This window comes from Panthera tigris, chromosome B3, assembly GCF_018350195.1.
Source record: "Panthera tigris isolate Pti1 chromosome B3, P.tigris_Pti1_mat1.1, whole genome shotgun sequence".
Lineage (NCBI taxonomy): Eukaryota > Metazoa > Chordata > Mammalia > Carnivora > Felidae > Panthera > Panthera tigris.
The window spans coordinates 75,307,744-75,329,692 of NC_056665.1; positions in this window are offsets into that span (position 1 = coordinate 75,307,744).

The following is a 21,949-nucleotide window of genomic DNA, read 5'->3' on the forward strand; positions in this document are numbered from 1 at the left end:
GCTCTACTGACATTTTGGGATGGATAATCCTTTATTGTGGGGGGGCATGTCATGTGCATGGTAGAATATTTAGCAGCATCCCTGGCCCCTACCCATTAGATGCCAGTAGCCTCCCACCCTATCTGGTTGTGACAACAAAAGATCTCTTTGACACTGCCAAATATATAATGTTGGGGGGGTGGCGGGCAAAGTCACACTCAGTTGAGAAACACTGCCTTGCTATACCCCTTGAACTATTCCCAGAGTCTTATACATGTTATCCATTTAATAGGTACTATTTTAATGCCCATGTTATAGACACCGTAACTGAAGTATAGAAAGGTTAGGTAATTTGCCCAAGTCACTCCACTAAAAACAGTAGAGCCAGGATTCAGGTTTCGAACAACAATTATTTATTGTTTCCAAGGTAGCTTCTTATTTTTATTTTGGGACAATGAAGCAGCTGTTTGTTGGGTTCTAGAAACAGAATAATTTTCATGCCTTGCCTCTTGGTAGTAAGAGGCTCAACTAAAATACTGCACTAGTCAAATAATGATATGGATTTGTTAAAGTTCTTTGAGTTTTCTATTTACTTCAGCTGTCAAAATGTTGTATTTTTGTCACAAGTAAACAAATGCTTATTGAGCATCTAAAGATAATGAGACACTGTGCTACAAAGGTTTTAAAAACTGAGAAAGTCTGGTTCCTGTATTGGATACCTGTGAGAGTTTATAGCACCCGTCTCTGACAATCCCTCCTTTTCCCCAACCTTGTCTTTAATAAGGGAGCCTCCATGTTAGTACAGCTTGCCTTGCCCTCCTGGAAGCACCTGTCCCAGGCCAAGGCAATGAGTCTGCCCTGGGGGATTTAAATCTCAGAGAGCCTGTGTTCTCTCTCTTCTGGGGATGAAGGTATATGATAGAATCTTTGGGAGTTAGTGGTGGTAGGGTTTCCACCATGTGGGGAGAGGCCTTCTGCAGTGACAGAAATTAACCCTGATGCTCAGAGAGAGGCAAAGATGAGAGGCAGTCTCAGAAATTTCTAAATCCATGGCTTCAGTTGGTTCTGAGGCTGGGCTACACTTCTGAACCTCACACGACTGGATTGTTCAGCCCATCCTTAGATACCCTGTGCCAATCAAGTCCCTTTGGACTGCGAGCCAAAAGTAACCAGTCCTTTGCAACCAAGAGGGTCCTAATTAATTTAGCACCGATTATTAAGAAGCTTGTAGGACTCAAGGGGTATTTGGTGGTAGAGATCAAGGAGGCCTTTGCATTCCTGCCACAGACAAGACCTGCAGAACGCTTTCATTGAGATTTGATAACTCTTGCATCATTATGAAGGCACCATTGGTGGGGTAGCAGATTGGGTATTGGGAAACCTCTTGGGATCTACTGCAAAAGTTCAAGAAGAAAGAAATGGAGTTTCAAAGTACAAGTAGGATCAAAAAGAATAGAGATAAATTGGAGGAGAGCAGGAGATGTATAAGATTCTCTCAGTACGTAGTGTGACACAGGGATCAGAGAGTCAAGGTTAATAGCTGTGTTCCTTTGGGAACTTGGGGTAACTTAGAAGCCACTCTCGCCTGGCGTAAGTAACTAGGGAGGCATTATTATCCTTGGGCAGACAGCCGAGCAATGTATTTACTCATTCAATAAATATTTAGTAAGAGCTTGCCACAGTTTCTTTACCACTTTTCTCCAAGCCTGGCTAGATCAGAGGACCACAAGGACAAAATCTGTATCTCCTGGACCATGCATTTTAACATGAGGAGAAATGGACAACATGTGTCAAAGGAAGAGGTCAGGGGAGATTTGCAATTTAAAATCAGGTGGGTCCCTCTGAAAAGATAATGTTTATCTCAGAGATGCGCTTTAAACTAAGATTTATGTAGGCACAGGAAACCTCTATCCTCAGCACAGCATGTACAATTGTCTTGCAGATTCATGCCTCTGCACAGAATTCTTATGGCTAAAAGGGAATGAGATGCCTGATGGGTAGAGATGGGATGTTTTAGCTCACTATTGCAATCTTTGTCCTTTTTTTCTGAAAGTTATCTCTACCTTTATGACTTCCTGCCATCTCTCATAAGCACTGAAGATATCTGTCTCTATCCCCTATCCTGGAACATGGGACTGCTCCCAGATTTAGAATCAGTAGGTACAAATAACCAGAATTCCATAGATCCCATATAAGGGGGTGGGGAGGCGGGATGAAGAGTAGGGGAAAGGGAAAAAGCATTTAAGAGACAAGTGCTGGAATGCAGGCTGTCACCCAGTGTCCGGTTTAACAGATAATGAAATGCAGGCAGGAGCTCAGGTATTAGCAGACCAGTACCGTCCAACAGGACTCTTTGCCGTGCTGGAAATGTTCTCTACCTGTGCTGTCCAAACAGCAGCCACAAGTGGCTATTGAGCCCTTGAAACGTGACTAGTGCAACTAAAGAGCTAGTTTAATTTAATTTTAATTAAAATTTAAATAGCCACATGTGGCTGGTGTCTACAGGATGGGCCAGTGCAGCTTCGATCATTGAGTTTTATATGAAGAGTCCAGAATATTTTCCTAGTTTGAAACGAATCCACTGTAACATCATTTGCCATTCATTTTAAGATGAAAACTTCTAGAGGCTGAATTATGCTTTTAGGCAACTGGAAGCATCTTTCAGCAGAAATCAGCTCGACAGTTGGCTTCCTGGATTGAGTGCCAAGAGAGAACAGGCTTAACTGTGTCCCCTGGTTAATGCATCTGCTAGAGAAGGAGCCATGTTTAGCAGTTTTTCTAACAACAAAACTGCAGTGTCTTCAGCACCCACACCAGGAGCAAGTAGGTTCTTGGTTCCACTCCTGGTAAGGCTAAGCTATGCCCCTTCTGGGGTTTCTAACCGGAGAGATACCAGCGTGCGGGATTTATATGGATGTCTGAAAAGCACGGGCTGTTTTTCCTTCTCCTATTAAGTTGCCAAAGGCATCTCCCTGTGCTTACAATAGATTCCCCTACCTCTTCTTTCCTTTCTCTTCTTCCCCTAGGAGAGATAATTGGACTGTGTGATTTCCATTAAATGTAATGTACCACATGCAGATGAAACACAATAGCAAAATGCATTAAGATAGAATCCTTTGGAAAAAATGGTCTGGGTGTTTTTCCATTTGTTAAAATTAGCTACCAAATTATTTTTGTTTTTGCACAATTAAATGCAAAGATCTCATTTACTGTTTTTAAAGGTTGCTTGCATTTCAAACTCTTGCAAACAAATGATCTTGTTTTTCTAAGAGAAATACCACAATGCTTTTTTGTTTTGTCATATATGTGTATATATACGTATATATACACACACACATATACATATATATGTTTGAAAAATATATACATGTATTCACATACTCACTAACAGACCACATAGTGGTGCTCTAAACCTGCCAAAATCACACAGAAGAGCTTTGTAGTTGTTAGATGAAAATGCAGTGAGCCTGATTGCAGTCAGAATCCTCTCTGAAATGGACTACTGATAAGTTTCCTTTAAAAATATGCTTCCAGCATTCATCATTTTGCAAGATAGACCCTCTGTACAAACTCTAAAATGAGGAGTTGAACAAACAGCACTAAAGGAGAAAAAGGTTTTTGAGAAAGCCTTGTCTCATCCATAAACCTGAAATAACCATTTCTTTTTCCATCCATAACTATCATTATTATTAGGTTTTAATTAAGTTCATGCCACAGCTCAGTGGTTAGGTTTAGGAATCACATGCTCCGGACAAAAGGCAAAATGAGTTTAACAGTATCTATTTCAGGCACCTAATTTAATCAGTCTCCTTGTCTCATCCCAAACTGTTTTGGTTGACAGTTATCCTTGGTAGGCTATGAAACGGTTCAGAATGTCAGGGTCAGAATGTTCTAGTACCTACATGTGTCATCCGGAAACTAAGCAATCTATTCTACTCTTTGAAGGTGCTTGAGTTTTACAATTAGGCAGAGGGAACATGAACAGTGAAATCTGTAACATAGCACACGTGTAAAAGTGCAGTGCGATAAAAACAACACTGCTTTTTCAGCCAGTCTGAATTGCGCTGAGGCCTACCTTATATTCCAAGCCAAGTGTCTTTCTTTTCATGACTGGCCTTAGCTACTATTGCTACATCTCTGGAGGGCACTGTAATTCACATGTAATTTAATTGTGTTTATAACTGTGGGAGTGTATGATTGGGAATGACCAGAATAAACACTCTTTGCTTTCTTCCAGTGATTCAGAAATGTGTGGGAATTGTACTTCAGTAGGCATTTGAAAAAGGTTTTGTTTAAATTTTGGATATTTACAAATCAGTTGGCCTATGTATCAGCTGTCTAGTATCATGTTAATGCTAGGTAACAAAACCCAGTGGCTTAAATGATGAGCATTTATCTATCTCGTGAATATGTAGGGATGCTGAGATGGGGTCTTCGAGCCTCAGCTAGCTTTGCCTAATTTCAGCTGGGCTCTTCCTGTGTCTGAAGTTAGATTCAAGCCTGCTGGCTGCGGGCTGTTGGGGCAGCTGAGTTCTCCTGCATGTGGTCTCACATCCTCCAGCAGCCTAGTCCAGGCTGCTCTCATGCAGGAGCTGGTTTCTTAGAGAGGGAGAGGGCAGAAGTTTGGGGCTCCTTAAGGCATAGGCTCAGAGCTTACGCACAGTCACTTTGGCCACATTCTGTTCACCAGAGCAAGTCAGGCCAGCCTAGATTCAAGGAATGAGGAAACAGACTCCACCTTTTGATGGAAGCAGACTAAGGGCCATCTTTGTGATGAATCTGTTGCAGGATTTTTTTTACCTCAATACCCAGGGTTCATTGTCACTTCGAAGAATGAAGAGGTAGACACAGGCTAAGATAAGCAGCAGGCAAAAGTTTATTAGAGTATAAGATCAGAAAGTAAGCATAGTATGAAAGCTCTCTTTACAGAGAGGGGACATTCAAAAGTGAATGGCAAGGGACTTTGTTCAAAATTTTTTTTTCAATGTTTTATTTTATTTTTGAGAGACAGAGCATGAGTGGGGGAGGAGCAGAGAGAGAGGGAGACACAGAATCCTAAGCAGGCTCCAGGCTCTGAGCTGTCAGCACAGAGCCCGACACAGAGCTAGGGCTCACAGACTGCAAGATCATGATCTGAGCCGAAGTCAGACGCCTAACTGACTGAGCCACCCAGGTGCCCCAAGGGACTTTGTTTTAAAGGGTTATGGTCAGTCCCCTCCCTTCCCCCTTGTTCCTTCTCCAGTTCTACCCTTATTGGCTAAGTAACTCTAAATGCCTAGTCATTCCTTTTTGACTGGCTTATTTCCATTGTATGGGTGGTCTACTGCCACACCAGTTCCTTGTGGGTCTTATGTTTTATGGTCTACTTATTTTAAGCCAGGTCTTTTGTTTGTCAAATTCCTGAGGGAAACCTGAGGGGGGAGTAGGTGATGTCTGTCACATTCTCAAGAGGAACTTTATGCCTGAGGGAGTTTGCTCAAGGTCAGATGTTCCCAGAAAAAATGTTTAAAATATGTGCCCCCCCACCACCCCCGCCAAAGAGCCTCAAGTCTCAGCCTCTCCCTTTTTGTCTACTGAATCCTATCTTTCCATATCATAAATCTACCATAACCTGTGTTCCCTTAGAAAGGAACTCTAAAAATATGTCAGTATCGATCTTGTGAAAGGTCTTAGTTTCAGATTTAAACCCTGCCCCTTGCTATCAGAGCATGTGGGATACTTAAGAAATGAAGATGAGTGGTCGAAAGGAAAACAATAGTAAGGCTTGACTTGTTTATGACATTGATCACCTCAATTACTAAACTAGAACAATGTTTGTCCATATCTATATTGTATTTCATAACATCCACAGGCTGCTCAAAACTCCAGTGAAACCAATCACAGTATTGTCCATTGAAGATAAGAATCTATTAAAGCTACACAGTCATAATAATGGCTATTTTATGTGACTTTCAAACCAAAACAGGAAAATGTCTTAGCTAGAGTGTTTATAATGAGGTCTTTCAGATGTTTAGAATTCTGTTGCATCAAGCCTTATGTGACACAGAGTTTCACACCATAGCCCTAGTATACTATGATCTCAGTAAAAACAGGGTTAGCCTGTGTGGCAGGTGTTAGTCGTGTTTGCCAATGACTAGAGTTCATTATTATATTCATTTCCCTTCTGTTCTCAGCATAAAACTATCCAAATTGCAACCCAGGAGCAAACCCCAAAACAGATAGCCATGACGTCTCTGGAAAGCCTTTGTTCTTGTTATTAGATTATGGTTCTTCATACACAGACTGCTGGAGGCTGGTAGGTCCACGTGCAAACTGCTACTTTTTGCTGTAATTGTAGGGATGTCTAAACTGAAGGCGAACTCCGTGATCCCTTTGATCATCATTTTTCAAAAATTGATAGCATATTAGAATCATCCGGGAATCTTTTAAAATACTCATATCTTTGCCTTCCCTAAGATGAATGAAATTTGAATCTCTAGCGAGAAGGGCCCAGGCATCAGTATTTTAAAACATTTCCCTGGTAATTCTAATGTTTAACAAAGGCTGAGAACCACACTTCAGGTGGGTGATCAAAGAATACCATATTAATTTGATTCAAGATTCAAGCCTACTTATGTACCCATTGCCCCCATCTAATTTTTTATTCTGTAAATGCACAATGTTGAACATCTGGATTAAAAATTAAAAACTAAATGAATCGTATGTATAGACAATTGATCATCTTTTTTTCTTTTTAAGTTTATGTATTTGTTTTGAGACGGAGAGTGAGCACAAGTGGTAGAGGGGCAGAGAGAAGGAGGGAGAGAGAGAGTCCCAAGTAGGCTCCGTGCTGTCAACACAGAGCCCGATGTAGGGCTTGATCCCACAGCTCGATCCCATGAACCTTAAAATTGTGACCTGAGCCAAAATCAGTAGTTGGACGCTTAGCCAACTGAGCCATCCAGGCGTGGTTATTATAGTTTTTATCTGGATGCTTAGGGTCCTTAAGACAGATATCTAAATATATCTGGTATCTCTGGACACTTAAGAATTCTTCCTGTAGGAAGAATTTAGGAAGATTTGCTCTTTGATAACTCCCTTCAAGGCATTAATAAAATCATAAATTAAGATCTATAAGCTATGTGGCCCTTGTCTGGTAGGCCTGAGTACAGCTCAATACTCCCCCAAAAACATGAGGGTAAAGAAACAACCCAACAGCACAATCTTCTTTCTCAGCAGCCTAAGACAAAAGATGAAAAAAATCAAAAACCCGAAGGAAAAGTTAGCCATTTTTTTTGTTTTGCTTACTTTTTTTTAATCTAAAACTCTCCCTTTAAGATGAGTCTCCTTTCTATTTAATCTATATGGGAAGGAAATAGGGAAAAGTGGGTGAGTTGGGGCTTCACTGTCCTTGTAAAAAATTTTGAGACGGAAAACTGTGCTTACCCACATGGAACCTCCCCCTTGCTGGGACCAACAGCCGGGCTTGCAAGATGCATGGTCTTTCGTCTCCTAAGCAAATGGGGGTAGGCTAGCATACGTTGCTCAGGTATTGAATGAACCAGACAGAGCCTTGCAGCCTCGTCTAACAGATGTCCTCTTCAGACACTTCTGTCTATTCCAGAATTGCTGCACCTTCTGTCTACTGGTCATTTCTGATTTGCTCAATATGCAGATCGATGGAAATAGAAGTCAACAGAGTGATTACTGTGTGGCCTAGACTGGGATTCTGCTATGTACTTTTTCATGCATTATCGTATTTAATTCTTACAGCAGTCCTATAAAATAGGTAGTGTTATTACCTACCTTTTAGAGGTATAGAAGTGAATAATTACGGACATCAAAGAACTTTCCCAAGGTTATTAAACAACTCATTCAGTTGGTGAATATATTGGGTACCTGAACCTATATTTCAAATCATTATACAAAGTATCAGGCATGCAGGGTCACCTGGGTGGCTCAGTCCACTGAGTGTCTAACTCGATTTTGGCTCAGGTCATGATCCCAGGGTCAGGGGATTGAGCCCTGCATTGGACTCCACACTGAGCCTGAAGCCTGCTTGAGATTCTCTCTCTCTCTGTCTCTCTGTCTCTCTCTCTCTCTTCCTCTCTCTCTTTCTCTCCCACCCCCTTCTGCCCTTCTCCCCCACTCACGCTCTCTCTCTCTAAAATAAGTAAAAACACAAATATCAGGCATGCAAATAGAAACCTGTTTAAAATCAAGGAAAACTTTGGCTGATGTTGTGACTTCTTTCATGTGTTTTTTGGTATTAATGTGGTATAGATCAACAGCGAGCACACACACACATTCGCACACACACAATTACACCACTTCTGTCTTTCATTTTATTACTTCCCTCCCTATGACCAGAGAAGGTGAGTAAAACCCTATTTTCACACACTTTCAACCTCCCCATTTCTTTGTTCTCTCCATCCACAAAATATATTTTTCTTCAGGTGAATTCTGTTTCTTTTATTGTCTTTGCCTTTCAGAACTTGGAAGTTTGAGAAAGTTGCTTTAAACATATGCTATAAAACTAAAGTCTATTTCTAGGCTTACGAATGCTAAAGAAGTTTAGGTAATTAATTTGGTTTGGTATCTTTTTTCTCCTTAAGCAAAACTGGTCTCCAGTGAAATGACCTTGGTCTGTTTTCCCCATAGTCCCAATACACTGAGGAATTCCTTTTAGAGAATCACACTTTTTCTCAATTCTAAGGAAGGCTCTTGTTTCTGGATCTCCCCTGTGGTTTCACTCAGGCCAGCTTGGATGGCCCACCGTGCTAAGTTGAACCTCCTGGAACAGAATTCGCTCAGTGAGCTGTCATCTCTGAAAATTTGGAAGTGTTTTCAAAATAGCAAATGTGTATTTTGGGAGCCAATTTTTGAAAGGTCAAAACATTGCATTTTCAAAATCTGGACTAGATTTCTGTTTCTACACGCTTGTTCTGGCATATTTTGTTATCTGTAAGGATAGGCAAAGTGTTTAGCCATCTCTTGTTAAATTTTGTGTGTGTGTGTGTGTGTGTATATGCGTGTATATATATAATTTACATTTTATATCTATAAAATTTACATTTACATGTAAAAAAGTATACATATTTATGTATGCATGCCAAGATATGTCTAAGACAGTATATAAACTGTTTGTAAGGAAAAATGTCAAACCAAATTGTAGAATAGCCAATCTGTATTTATGGTTGGACTATAGGTAGCCTCTGCTAATGAGAAATCATTGGTACCCATGACTTCGTGTAGCAGGAACCAGGCTTATTATCTATGAACAGCTAGTTGGATTGGCTGGATATTATGCCGAGTTTGGTTCTCTTCAACAATCTAAGTGTAGTTGCTCTATTGTACTGTAAGCTACTTTAACTTGACTACACTAAGATCTATTAAAGACAATGATTACATCAACATGCATCATTTGGTACAACAGAAATGAAGCTACTGTATTAGAACATTTTCTTACAATCAATGTTTCTCAATTTGCATCAGCATTTGCTTTCAATAAATGTCTGGCTTTACCTCGGCATTTATCTAGCAACAGCAAACTATTATCTTGTGACAGTGTTCCAGTCTGGTGACTTTATTTCTCATATGTATATTTTGAAAAATATGTGCAGTAATGAGCAACATATTAGGAAGAGGCAAAATAAATAAAGGAAATGGGTAGGTAAATGAAAGTATTATTAAGATTAATATTCAGAAAGATAAAAACAAAAAACATGAAATAATATTTGAAATGTCCATTGATAAACTTGCCCAAATGGCCCCCTCAAATCTCTTATTTAGGTAAAATATCTTCTTATAGTTCTCTTTCCTTTTGTCTTTTCCTTGGTGATGGCACTGTGCAAGTTTGGATGAAAATGCTTAAACATTTTATGATGAGACCCTGAAGACTTATGCTTTACTGAAGACTAGATACATTGTAGAGGAGTGTATACACATAGAACTATTTATTAATTTTGGGGGGGAAAGACCAAGAGTTGACTTGTTTCAAATGGGAAGACCTGTAATGCTTCAGGGTCTGTCAACTGGAAAGGGACTCCAGCCTCTGCTCATGGGTGGAGACACTTAGAGGCTGTTGATCATAGAATTGTTGATGCTTAGGTCATCTCCTTAGCCAGTTTGGTGTTTTCTTGTTTTGTTTTTGTTTTTCCTATTTACTTATATTCCCTCCTTTAAGAGTGATAGTTTTCCTCTAGCCTAAACAAAGTACATTCACAGTATATATGTGATGTTTATATCCCCAAATAAGCAATCTAATTTAGAGGAATAGTCAGTAGATTTTGAGGAGATGTGGGTTCTAATCCACATTCTACTACTGCCAATTCTCTGAAAGTTTTGGACAAGTCACAGAAACTCTGGGTTTTCTTTTACTTATCTATAGAATGGCCATCCCTAGTCTAGTTGGTATCTTAAAGCTTTCCAGTGTCCTCATTCTGTAAGGATGTGTATGCTTTTATAAGCATTAAAATATCAAAATTATAGTGAGTCAACACTAACATGCTGATGAGCTAAGTTGTCATTTGAGTGACCTTCCTTTCATCCTATTATCTTAAAAATAAAATCTGTGCATTGGCTCATTCAGTGCTACTATTAGAGTCCGACAAAAATATTGTCGCTACTCCAACTTTTCATTTTCCACTTCCCATGTGTAAACAGACCATACACTACATCGTTTTGCTTTGAGTCATATCCAATATTTTGGTGGTCAGGCTGCCATGTCGTATCTTGCGAAGTTGACAACTAGGCGTGTCTCCTCCCGAGCAGTAGGAGCGCATTTTAATAGATCAGTGGCACTCTGTATTTGAGGAACAGAATGAAGCCCAGGAGTTTTGAAACCTTCTCATTTTTCATGTAGATGCTCGATCATAGCTGTTGGATGAGATAATCTGCCAAGTTGAAATAACAGTGCAGGTAATATTGATGGGGCTGTGATATGATTAATATCAGCTGAGGTATCAGGACATCATAAAATAAAGAGAAGGAAGCGTGCTGAGTTAAGTCAAACTTTTCATATATATTCCTTTTAAAGGATTATACTTTGAGCCTTGGGCTGCTTTTATGAAAGAGGAGTCTTTTACCAGAGGACTTGACCATGACTTGTTAACACACAACTTTGGAGGAATTGTTATTGGACCCAGTGAAATTAATATGAATAGAAGTTTTGTTTTCTTAAACACATGTTTAAGAAAAACAATGTTTTCTTTCACTCTTTTGTTAAATAAGGAGAATTTCTAGACAGTCTATTATTTTAGAATTAAAAAAAAAGATTAAGTAATGAAGATGACTTAAGCAGAGAAAATAGGATCAATTAATTCTCATTTTATTAAGTTGAAATAATGCATCACTTCTGTACTCTTGTCTCTAGCACATATAATCCCATTGCATTTATATTAGCAAACACATTTATTAAATTGCATACCTTTATAGTTTCATAATTTATTATCTCAGAGATAAAAACAATTAGAGTATATTAATTACAGATAGAGACCAAGGTAGCATTTAATTATAAAAGAAAACTGAATTTACCCTGATTTCAAATCTCCCATTTGCTTTATAATCACCAACAGAACAATTCTGGAAAAATAATTCTGTGGCTAATGACTTTGGGGGAAATTTAAGGTGAATCACCTACTAGCTTCATTAGCTCAAATCACGGACTAAAGCTATCCTACATTCAGATCCCAAGGCATTCAGTACCTTACACACTAATCATGAAAGTAGTCACACTTTCCCCCAAATCCTGAAATACAGTCTTCGCTGTGGTTTGGTTCATTATTTTAGATAGCTTGTTAATTACAGTCATGAAGAATAATCTCTTTTGATTCAGCAGTGTTATTAAAATCGAGGAAAGAAAGTAGTCGTAACCCATGGGTCTGTGACTAAATGGTCTGTGATACGGTGTGTTACCATCCAGGGTCTCAAATATTGGGCGAAGACCCTAGGCAACCTGCCAGTAGACAGTTCGATTCTATTTGACTCAATCTGGCAAGTATTTATTTTAAGTTTCTGCTGGTTTTCCAGGACTGCAAGAGATAAGAAGATACATCAAGTCAAGAACCTGTCCTCTAAGAATCTATAATCGGTTCATGGGGGAATGACATTAGCAGTAGTAAAGTGGTGTGGGTCATACATAGGGAGCAGACTCTATTTCAAGCGGGGGTCAGCAAACGTTTTCTTATGAAGGGTCAGATAGGAAATATTTTGGGATCTGTGGGGCATATGATCTCTGTCATAATTATTTAACTCTGCCTGTGCAGGATGAAAGCAGCCATGGACAATACCCAGAGACGAGACTGTACATGTTATAGTAGAGATGGACAATAGGTTAAATGGGTGAGTTTGGAGCCAACAATACGTAATGGGTGTGACTGTCTACAGAAGTGGTGGCAGTCTGGATTTGGCCTGTTGGGTGGGCTGTCATTAGTCAGTGTCTACTTTAGAGGCTCAAAATAGATGTCAGTGGGCGATAAGATGATTTGGACCATATTGTGAAAGGTCTTGAAAATCCTGGTCAGGAACTTGTGCCCGAGTCAGTGGTAAATAGAGAGCCATTGTTACACACACACACACACACACACACACACACACACACACACACACACACAAACGGGAGCATCTGGGTGGCCGAGTCTGGTAAGTGTCTGACTCTTGATTCAGGCTCGGGTCATAATCTCCCAGCTGTGAGATTGAGTCAGGCTCTGGGCTGGGTGTGGAGCCTGCTTAAGATTCTTTCCCCCTCCCTCTGGCCCTACTCTGCTCATGCCCTCTCTTTCTGTCAATAAAGAAAAAATAAAATATTGAAGTCTTAAAAATAAATAAGCATATAAATAACACAACCAACATTTATTTCTTACTTATTATATACTAAGTACTATGGTATGTACTATCCTAGGTTGTTATAGGTTATCCTTATTATATCCTAGGTACTTAGGATGGAATTTGAGACTAAATTGGCTAATGGGGGGATTTTATTTGAATTGGCGTCTAAGTACTTCTTGTATCACAGAGCATGAGCGAAAGACTTATGTGCTGGCATTGAAGACAACTTCTAAAATTTCCCAGAGAACCTTATCATTCAGTAACACAAAACAAATACATGAGAATTTATGATATTTCTATCATGTGCCAGATAATGTGTGGAATAGTATGGAAGCAGAGACGACTAAGGCTCTAGGCCTTGCTTCCACACAGCTCATAATCTAGTAGAGCATAAAGACATATAAAGAAATAATTATAGTGTTAACTGGCACATAGCAGGATGTACAATCTGAAATTTTACTAATCATAAGGGAGTGATTCTATTTAGGGAGGTCAAGAAAAGCGTCAAAGAAGAAGTAATATTTAACTGCGGTATTAAGGAATATTTAAGTGTATGTCTCCAGAGGAAAAGAGAGTATTCCAGGAGAGTGTACAAAAACGCAAAGGTGTCAAAGCAGATTAAACGTGGCTACCAGTTCAGAGTATCAGTCTTAATGTGAAGAACTTTAACAAGGCCTAAGGTTGTTAACTTGGTAACAAAACGGCAACAGCAACCACACCAGTGACTTACTAGAGTTGGTGATTGCATGATTAAGGCTACCGAACACTGGGAAGAATTTGGGATTATTAAAACCTAGAAGTCTGCAGGAGAGGCCCTGTGGGCCTGGGGCTCCGGCCCGTGAGGTGGAGAGCTAGGTGGCTGGTACTTTTGTCTCTGAGGGGTCCACTATGAGGCTGGTTCTGCAAACCGTAGGGAAACCGCAAAAAGAATTCAGCTGCTTTTATAGGAAGACACTGCCACTTCTGGGTCAAAGAAGCATCGCTAGGAAGATGGCACAGGGACAGGAAGCAAACAGGAAGTAAACAGCACCGCAGGGAAGAAACGGGAAGGACTAAGTCTCTCCTATCTAGTCTTAGAGCCTCCCGCTATCGCCCCCTATCGGTGAAATTTAGCAGGGAGACAGTGGCAATGCAGAAATGCTACTTGTAAATAGTGGAGCATATAGATGGTGGGTTTGGAGCTGAGAGACAAATTGTAGTACCTGGCACCTTCAGTATGTCTAGCACATAAGGTTTGCATTTGAAAATTAGGCAGGTTGTGTGGTTTCACACCAGGTGAGGGGCAGGACTTTATTCTGTAGGCAATGGAAGCCACCCAATAATAGATGGAAGAATGAATAAACAGCACTGTTCCTGGTTTTATCGTACAGTGTATTCTCGGTTCTGGTAGAAGCTTGCCTCGTGTTCTGTCTTCAGAATGATTTGGTAATAGTAACAAGTATTCTGTATGTTCTTCAATGGTTACCACTAATAAGTGCTGCCAAAATTTGGCATAACAACGGCTTATGCATATGTTTTGGAGCTATTAGCGACTGTTGTATTTCATTTGTTTCTACTAGGGGGAGATTCACTGCTGACTCATTGATATATGCATCATATACACACGTATATACTTCCCAATTCAGCTCTTGTTCCTCTATTTGTACATTGAAGCTATTTTTGCTTTTACTGTTTTAGAAAATTGAGCTGAGCATTCTCTGTGCAGGGTGCTAAATGCTCCGGTTGGGCTGTGCATTTTCTATACCAGACAGATGCATTACAAGAACAAAGGGAAGGAGAAAAGAGCAAGTCATGGCAGAATGGAGATGTATGGTCAGTGAGCATCCAGAAAGGATTAACACCTTTGTCTTCTCTGGAAATGTTATGCTGGACCAAGAAAGACTAAAAAAGACTTAAAAGTGTTAAATATGGGCAGGGGGTGGCATTTGAAGAATTGTTCCACATCATTCAGTGGATAGGGAGAAATTCCATTCTCGCTCATTAACTTGATTTTTTTTTTTATACTTTTGGGTCTTCATATAATTTTAATAGGGACATTTAGAATGTGATGGGCCAGAGGAAGATTGAAACTAATAAGTAAATTCAGAATTGTTAACATAGACATATTGCTGGTCTTTGTTAATCTTAAATGTTTGCCCTATTCTTTTCTGCGACAAATCTAAAATCATTATGAATGCTTCCAAATAATTTTAAAAGAACTAAAAAACTCTGAACCAAATTATTTCTTCAGTATAGAATATTTTCCTATGCCTACTGTGTCATTTAATGGACTTAATATTAATAAATTATTGCAATAGAATCTAATAGCAGTAGATTCCCTTGTGACAAGAACAAATCTTCACCGAAAGTGAGAACATATATTATGATCAGAGACAGGACTCGAATTGAAGATTACCACTCTATTAAAATAAAAAATAATGAAAATGATATTTGAAAAGAAAAAACATGTCAAGTGGAGGAATGCTATAAAGTATAGATTAATTTTAAAAAAATTTTCTGTTAATTCTTCATGCTGCTGGGGATTTGATATGTCAACATTCACCTCTCAAGTGTGTGTCATAGCTTATTAGGCGACCTGTCTTGGAATTACAAGTAATTTGGCTTGCTTTGATTTGAAGCCTTTGATAAGAAGCCTATTGATTTCTTTCTAACAATTAAATACCCCAAACTACGAACCCTAATTGAAATACACAGGTAATAACCACTCAATTAAGCTACAGTATGAGAGGTGGGTGGATAAGAGACCCTGCTGCCCTCTGGAATTGAGTAAACAAGTAAGAAACAGGGTAGCTAGAACTCAGGAGGCATTTGTTTATAATGTTGGTATCTTCTTTGAGAGGCAGAGCCAAAGCCAGTTGGGATAGTAAAGAAGCCTCCAAGAAACTCCAGGAGGCATTGGGTGGCAAGGCTGGAACATCTGTGACTCAGAGGGTCTCGATCTCCTTGGGGGCCTCACAGCTGTTTCAGAACAAGCATCTCCACTCCTGGTGCTATTTCCATGGTGCTATATTCTGAATGTTTGTGTCCTCCCATCCCTATGCCCTCCAATTCCCCTGCCACCAAACTCATTTGTTGAAATCCTAATGGCTGATGTGATGATATTAGGAGGCGGGGCCTTTAGGAGCTGTTTGGGTCATAGGGGTGGAGCCCTTATGAATGGGATTAGTGACTTGGTAAAAGAGACCCTACAGAGATCTCTCACCCCTTCCACCATGTGAGGGTACAATAGGACTGCCGTCTGGAAGAAGGTCCCCCTCTGACCAGGCTGGCATCCTGATCTTAGACTTCCAGCCTCCAGAACTGTGAGAAATAGATTTCTGTTACTTATCAGCTACCCAGTCTGTGGTATTTTGTGAAAATTGCCAGAACTGAATAAGCCACTGGGTTTACTGCTGTATTGAGTGATGGGCTGATGGTCACCAGGATTATTCACCTATCGTGAGAAGCAATACTGGTTAAATAATCGATGGGCCCAGTGCAAAATGAAAATGGAGCCCCTTGTTCAAAAATAATTAAAGATTGGAAGGTGTTAACCACAGAACATTAAACCAAGCATGGGGTCCTTTCTAAGTGTGGAGCTCTGTGCAACCACATGGGTCATATGCACACAAAGCTGGCCCTACAAGGAATGGAGTTAGGATCTATTCATTCATTTCATTTACTCATTTTGCTCGCATATATTTAGCATCTACTATGTTATAGCTTTGTGATCACTGTTGGGGATATGGCAGGAACAAAACAGATAAGTGTCCTTTTCTTCGGAAATCTGTTTTGTGTAAGTGGTTGTAGATATTGGGAGGATTTGGTGATGGAGTTATGGTATTTCTCCACACACTTTTGAATCAGATTTCAGAAGTCTTGAGACTACTAGAAGCAACACAGGGTAAAATATTTATGCCAATATTATATATGTGAATAATACTATCTGCTTTAGTATTTATTCCTCTACAGGCATCCTAGAAATCTGTCATCCTGGTAGCAAAAGAAAAATCCCAAACCACTTCCAGTCTTTTGGGACTGTCTACCTTTATTTGCTTACCCATGTGACGTATGATCATCCTTCTCTTTCATCGAGAATCTTTTCTCAGCACAGAATGAGAAATACAAGGCAATCTTTTGGGTTTTAGTTCTAAGGTCCCTAAGAATATTAACATAATTGATTAACCAACAGGACTTTTCTGGGCACCTTGCTCTGTGTCAGGCACTGTATCAACTACTGTGGAGGGGGGGTCACTGAGCTGGTATAAAGTTTAGGAGACCAGGCATAGATGACAAGATCAGAACCCCAAAAGGGGCAATGGTCAGTAATGTTGTAAGTAAGGGCAGTGATGACCTTATTGAGCAATGACCCTGTGTCAACCTTAGTCATAAATACTGTCACCTATATTCACATATTCAATCTTCAGTGAGGTTGTTTGTATTACTAAAGATCACCGGGAAAAATAACTTCCTCGAGGTCATACAACAAACAAGTATCAAAGTATATGCTAAGTATATTTAAGTCAGTGCTAAGTGGGATGTCTTCCTAAGCTGGTTTAATTGGGAAAGTCTTCATGAATGAGGTGTCACTGGCATTGAGGAATATTTCCTTCTCAGGCCCCCTTTGTCTGAGAAGTGCCTCTGCCCCTCCCACCCAGCTTGTGAGACCATATTTGTTATGTGCTCTCTATGACCTCAGTTGTTTAAATGTTTTACCTGATCCAACCTGGACCCATTAGATTCTCTCTCTTGGGAGCTTAAGATCTGGACTCAATTTAATTATCCTTTGTTCTCTGGGAAGTAATATAAATAAGGCCTAGGGCTTTCTTGTTTGCTTTTGTGCGTTTGGAAGCAGAAAAGTCAGTCGGAGGTAGGGACAGAGAAGAAGTGGGGGAGATGCAGTCTTGCTAACTCAGAAAGAAAAAGAGAACGAGACAGACTGGGAGACAGGCACGAACACACAAACATGCACGCACAGAAAGGCACAGAAAAGGACAGAAGGGGACACGCGGAACCTCACATGCATCTGGAGGCACAGAGAGACTGAAACCATGAGAGTGAGAGAGAAAGAAGACACAGAGAAAGAAAAGGGGCAACAGCTGAGCAGCAGAAATGGCCCTCTCGCTGATACAGACCCTCGGTGACTCCATTCGCCAACTCTGTGTGATGCCCAGGACACGATTCCAGTACAGAACCAAGGAGCTGTTGATCTCCATTTCTTCCTTAACCCCATACCCACTTCCCCTACTTCACAATCCTCAGATTCATTTTACACTAATGATGTAGCAGCGCATTCTTTTTCTTCTTTCCATATTTTTTCTGTTCCTAGATAAACCTGCACAGCTGGTATTTATTTGGGTTTCCTTTTATAGCTTGAAAAATATTTAGGCGTGTTTACCACAAGTGGGAATCTGGAAGCAATTTATGTACACATACATATTGGCGCGTTTCTTTTTTGAACCTGGTGTATCATAAGCATATTAATTTAATTTTTAAAATATCAGCTGATTAATACACTATAGCGGTCATAGTTACTCATTTCTTCCCTTCAGGCTCTTCCTGCTTCCAGTTCCCAGTCTTTGAAAACCATTGCTGTTTTTTTGAAAGTAACATTTAGGAAGATGTGATTAAGAAATCAAATGCCGAATATCTCTGCTAACTCTTTAGTTTCTATGGAAATAACTAAGTAAAATTTAATTCCCTTATCAGACGCTAAAAGCTTAAAATGATTCCTATTAAATTGACAAATGCAGTAGTGGGTGCCTCTTATCAGAAGAGAGCATCATCTTGCTTGCCATTTCATTGTCAGGGTTGCTCCGCTTTGCTTTATGAGTACATTCCGTTGAATACAGGGATAGAGCTCTTTATCGGTCAGGAGCGGCACACTCTTCATGGGCCGGAGTGTGGCAAAGCATTTGCATGCCTCCTTATCTAGTAGAATATTGCCGGTACAGCTTCCTTTAAGCCTGCAAGGTGGCTTGGTGCAGGTCTCAGAACAGAGGTGTGCACGTCCAGATTGCATTTTTGCACCATCACATGGTGTTTGTGGGGGCTTCGTATTTACTCCTCGCTTGGAACATATTTCATTCGTCGTGTCCTTGTGGGAAATGCTCTGCTCTGGCCCACGGGTCTGCATTATGCTAAACACATCATCAAAAACTTTTCAGAGGGATCCAGTTGAAGGATCAAATGTTTATGGAACAGGAGCCAGGTCACCAGCTCTACAAGGAACCAAACCATATTGTTGTGGCTGAGAAGAAACCTGGAAGTCAAAGTGTCACATATCGAAATGGACTGAAATTACTGGAGGTTGGTAATCACTAGAAAGGCAGGTAATCAAAGGATGAATTCAAATAGCTCCAAGGAGACATGGAGAACAAAGATGTTCCATGTGGCTTTGATCTGAAGGTTCAGGAGTCTTGGAAGGGTTCTTCACACCTCATCTCAAACAGCCCTTCCAGATTCATTACTGTCTGTTATGCTATAGTCTGTGGATTTCAGGAGTTGATAATGCTGTCCGCATAACTCTGTACACACACTATGTATTTAGAATCTGTTGTTCTTCTACCTAGTGTTAGGATTTTAGAATTTGTCTTTCCCTCTTTTTCATAATTAGAACCATTAAGTTTTAGAATAAAAGCTAATATGCCAAATTCTGTCTCCCTTCCCAATGGATATAAAATATTTGTTTAAATGTTCAGAATCTACTTATTTCCAGTGACTTTTTCCCTACTTTTTGACATCATAGTCTTTCCTCTCTAACCAGATGGCATGACCACACTCAGAAGCAAAAAGAAGCCTAAATAAAATCCTTGTTTATAAAGTCAGATGTGATGAAGGGAGAGGTGCCCTGATCAGATAAAGCCTGGTCATATCACTTTGGCAGGTGTCTGTAAGTATTACAGTGAATAATTTTTAAACGTTGAAGAGGACTATTTAATATTTCTTATGGGGCATCACCATTTCCTGTATCTGTATCTTTATATATGATCTTCCCTCTGTCTAAAGTTCTCACCCTCATTTGATTGTCCTGTTAATTTCTAATCATTCTGCAAAACCCCTATCCATGGTTACTTCTTCTGTGACACCCTTCCTGAACTCCCCAGAAAGTGGCAGTCACCTTCCTCCGGGACCAGCAACCAATTACATCGTGTGATACATACAAATCATTAAGGTATCATGGTGGTCGCTTTACTCTTTGAAGTCAGGGAATATTCCTTAATCATCTCTGCCACATTAGCGCCCTACCACAGTGTGTCACAAGGTAGATGCTCAAAATGTATTGGTTGAATGAATACACAAGGGATTCATGAAATAAATTATGGTTTGAGCATTAATAGAAAACCTCACAGGTATTTGGAATTATGTGAGAAATATTTCTGATATAGCATTAAGTAATGACTGCAATGTCTATAACACAGTAGTTGCAGTGTGATCTCCAATATGTTAATATATACATATATGTGAACAGAAAAAGATCCTAGAAAGATATAATTACATTAAAATGTTGCAGTATTTATTTCTTCGTAGTCACATTACAGATGATTTCTTTGTTTTCTGAATTTCCACAGTGCATATGTGTTTTGTAATCTAGGAAAAATTAATTATAATTAGAAACACAAGCCATTTAGTAGCTTCCTACGACGGTCTTGACAGAAAGTTCCTTCCAGAAAGTTCCTTCCATGCTCTGACTTGGTGGTCATTTTTAATCCCATGTAGGATTTTTCTTTCCTCGATGAGCTAGTATTTAGGTATGGTCTGGCCTAGAAGCCAGCTGTACAAAGGCATATCCGCTCTGAATTCTCTCTAGTTTGCAAACAGATCTGAATGTAAACATAAATTAGAATAGAACATACGGATCTCCTGTTTAAGAGCAGAGTTTTCAACTGGGAGATAAAACAAGTGAAGACACTGAAGAGAGGGAGTTCAAGGGGTCATGGCATCACTCAGGTATTGGATGCTTCTTTGATGTTTTAATTTGCAGTTTTCCAATGGAAGAAATCCTAAAACAAGTAGCAAGAGGCTCCCCCTTTGTATTTTGTGCTATTGTTTTGACTGTTGTTATTTCTGTAAAAATTGCATTCTTGCCATTTCAGAGAAGGATTAATACCCCCAAATCTCATTATTGTGCAATTGTCCCCCAGTGGTTTTTTGTTTGCACATTGTAATTATGGATAGCATTAATTGTTCACGAAACTACCATTTCTCCTCTTTATTTTTGCATATATTTCAAATACCCATTATAACTTCTCCATCTTCTATATAGCGAATCGGTTTCATCACAATATGACAAAGCATTTGTCTTTCGCACTGCCCTGCACAGGGTTAGAACAATTTATAAAGAATTCACATTATTATTTTGGAGCAGAGCTGAGCGTTGGTTTCAGTGTAAATCTCCTCAAAGCACTTCTTGCCATAATAGCAACTTTTTTTTTTTTTTTCAGAGATGCCATAATTCTGGGCTGCATTTGTTGCTTCCTTTGGCAACCAAATGTCCCATCATTGCAAATTGATGGCCGTAAAATTGACCTTTATTATGGCCTTTTTATTCGCTTAACTCAGAAGGATTTATAGCATTATATTTTGTTACCACATTGACTGTTAATGGGAACTATAAAAAAATGACTGAATTCTACATATCCTTTTTATTTTCTAATGCCCTCGGCATTATTTACCAAGTAGACTTAGATTTTAAGATTTCTCTTGGACAATTCAGGAGTGGTTTTGTAAAACCAATCCTTCTTCCTTATGTGAGATACATAGTCTGCTATGTGCTTATTATAAATTTGGGCACTTAAAATGACAAAACCATTGCATGTAAAGTGATGGAAGAAACAAAAAATTCTGGGAGGAAAAAAAAAAACCCTGTAAGGTAATTCAAGCCGCTTCATCTGTAAATAATGAGAATTTAATGAGGCTCATCTTGTAAAATCTCTCTTTTCTAAGTGTGTAATGCATTTATTTTCATATTAATTGTCTTCCCCGTTGCATTCTTAGGCTGGTGTTCACAGGGGAAAGGTTACATTCTTCAGGCTGCAAGTGGCGGCCTGTGGAGGCCCAGCCTCAGGGTACTACTCAGGCCTCTTCAAAGTGAAGGAGGTTCTCTCTGGTCCTGAAAACCTGGGCTCAAGTGCTGGTTATTTACTGGTTATTTACTCACAGTGGTCAGAGAGAAGAAGAGTAA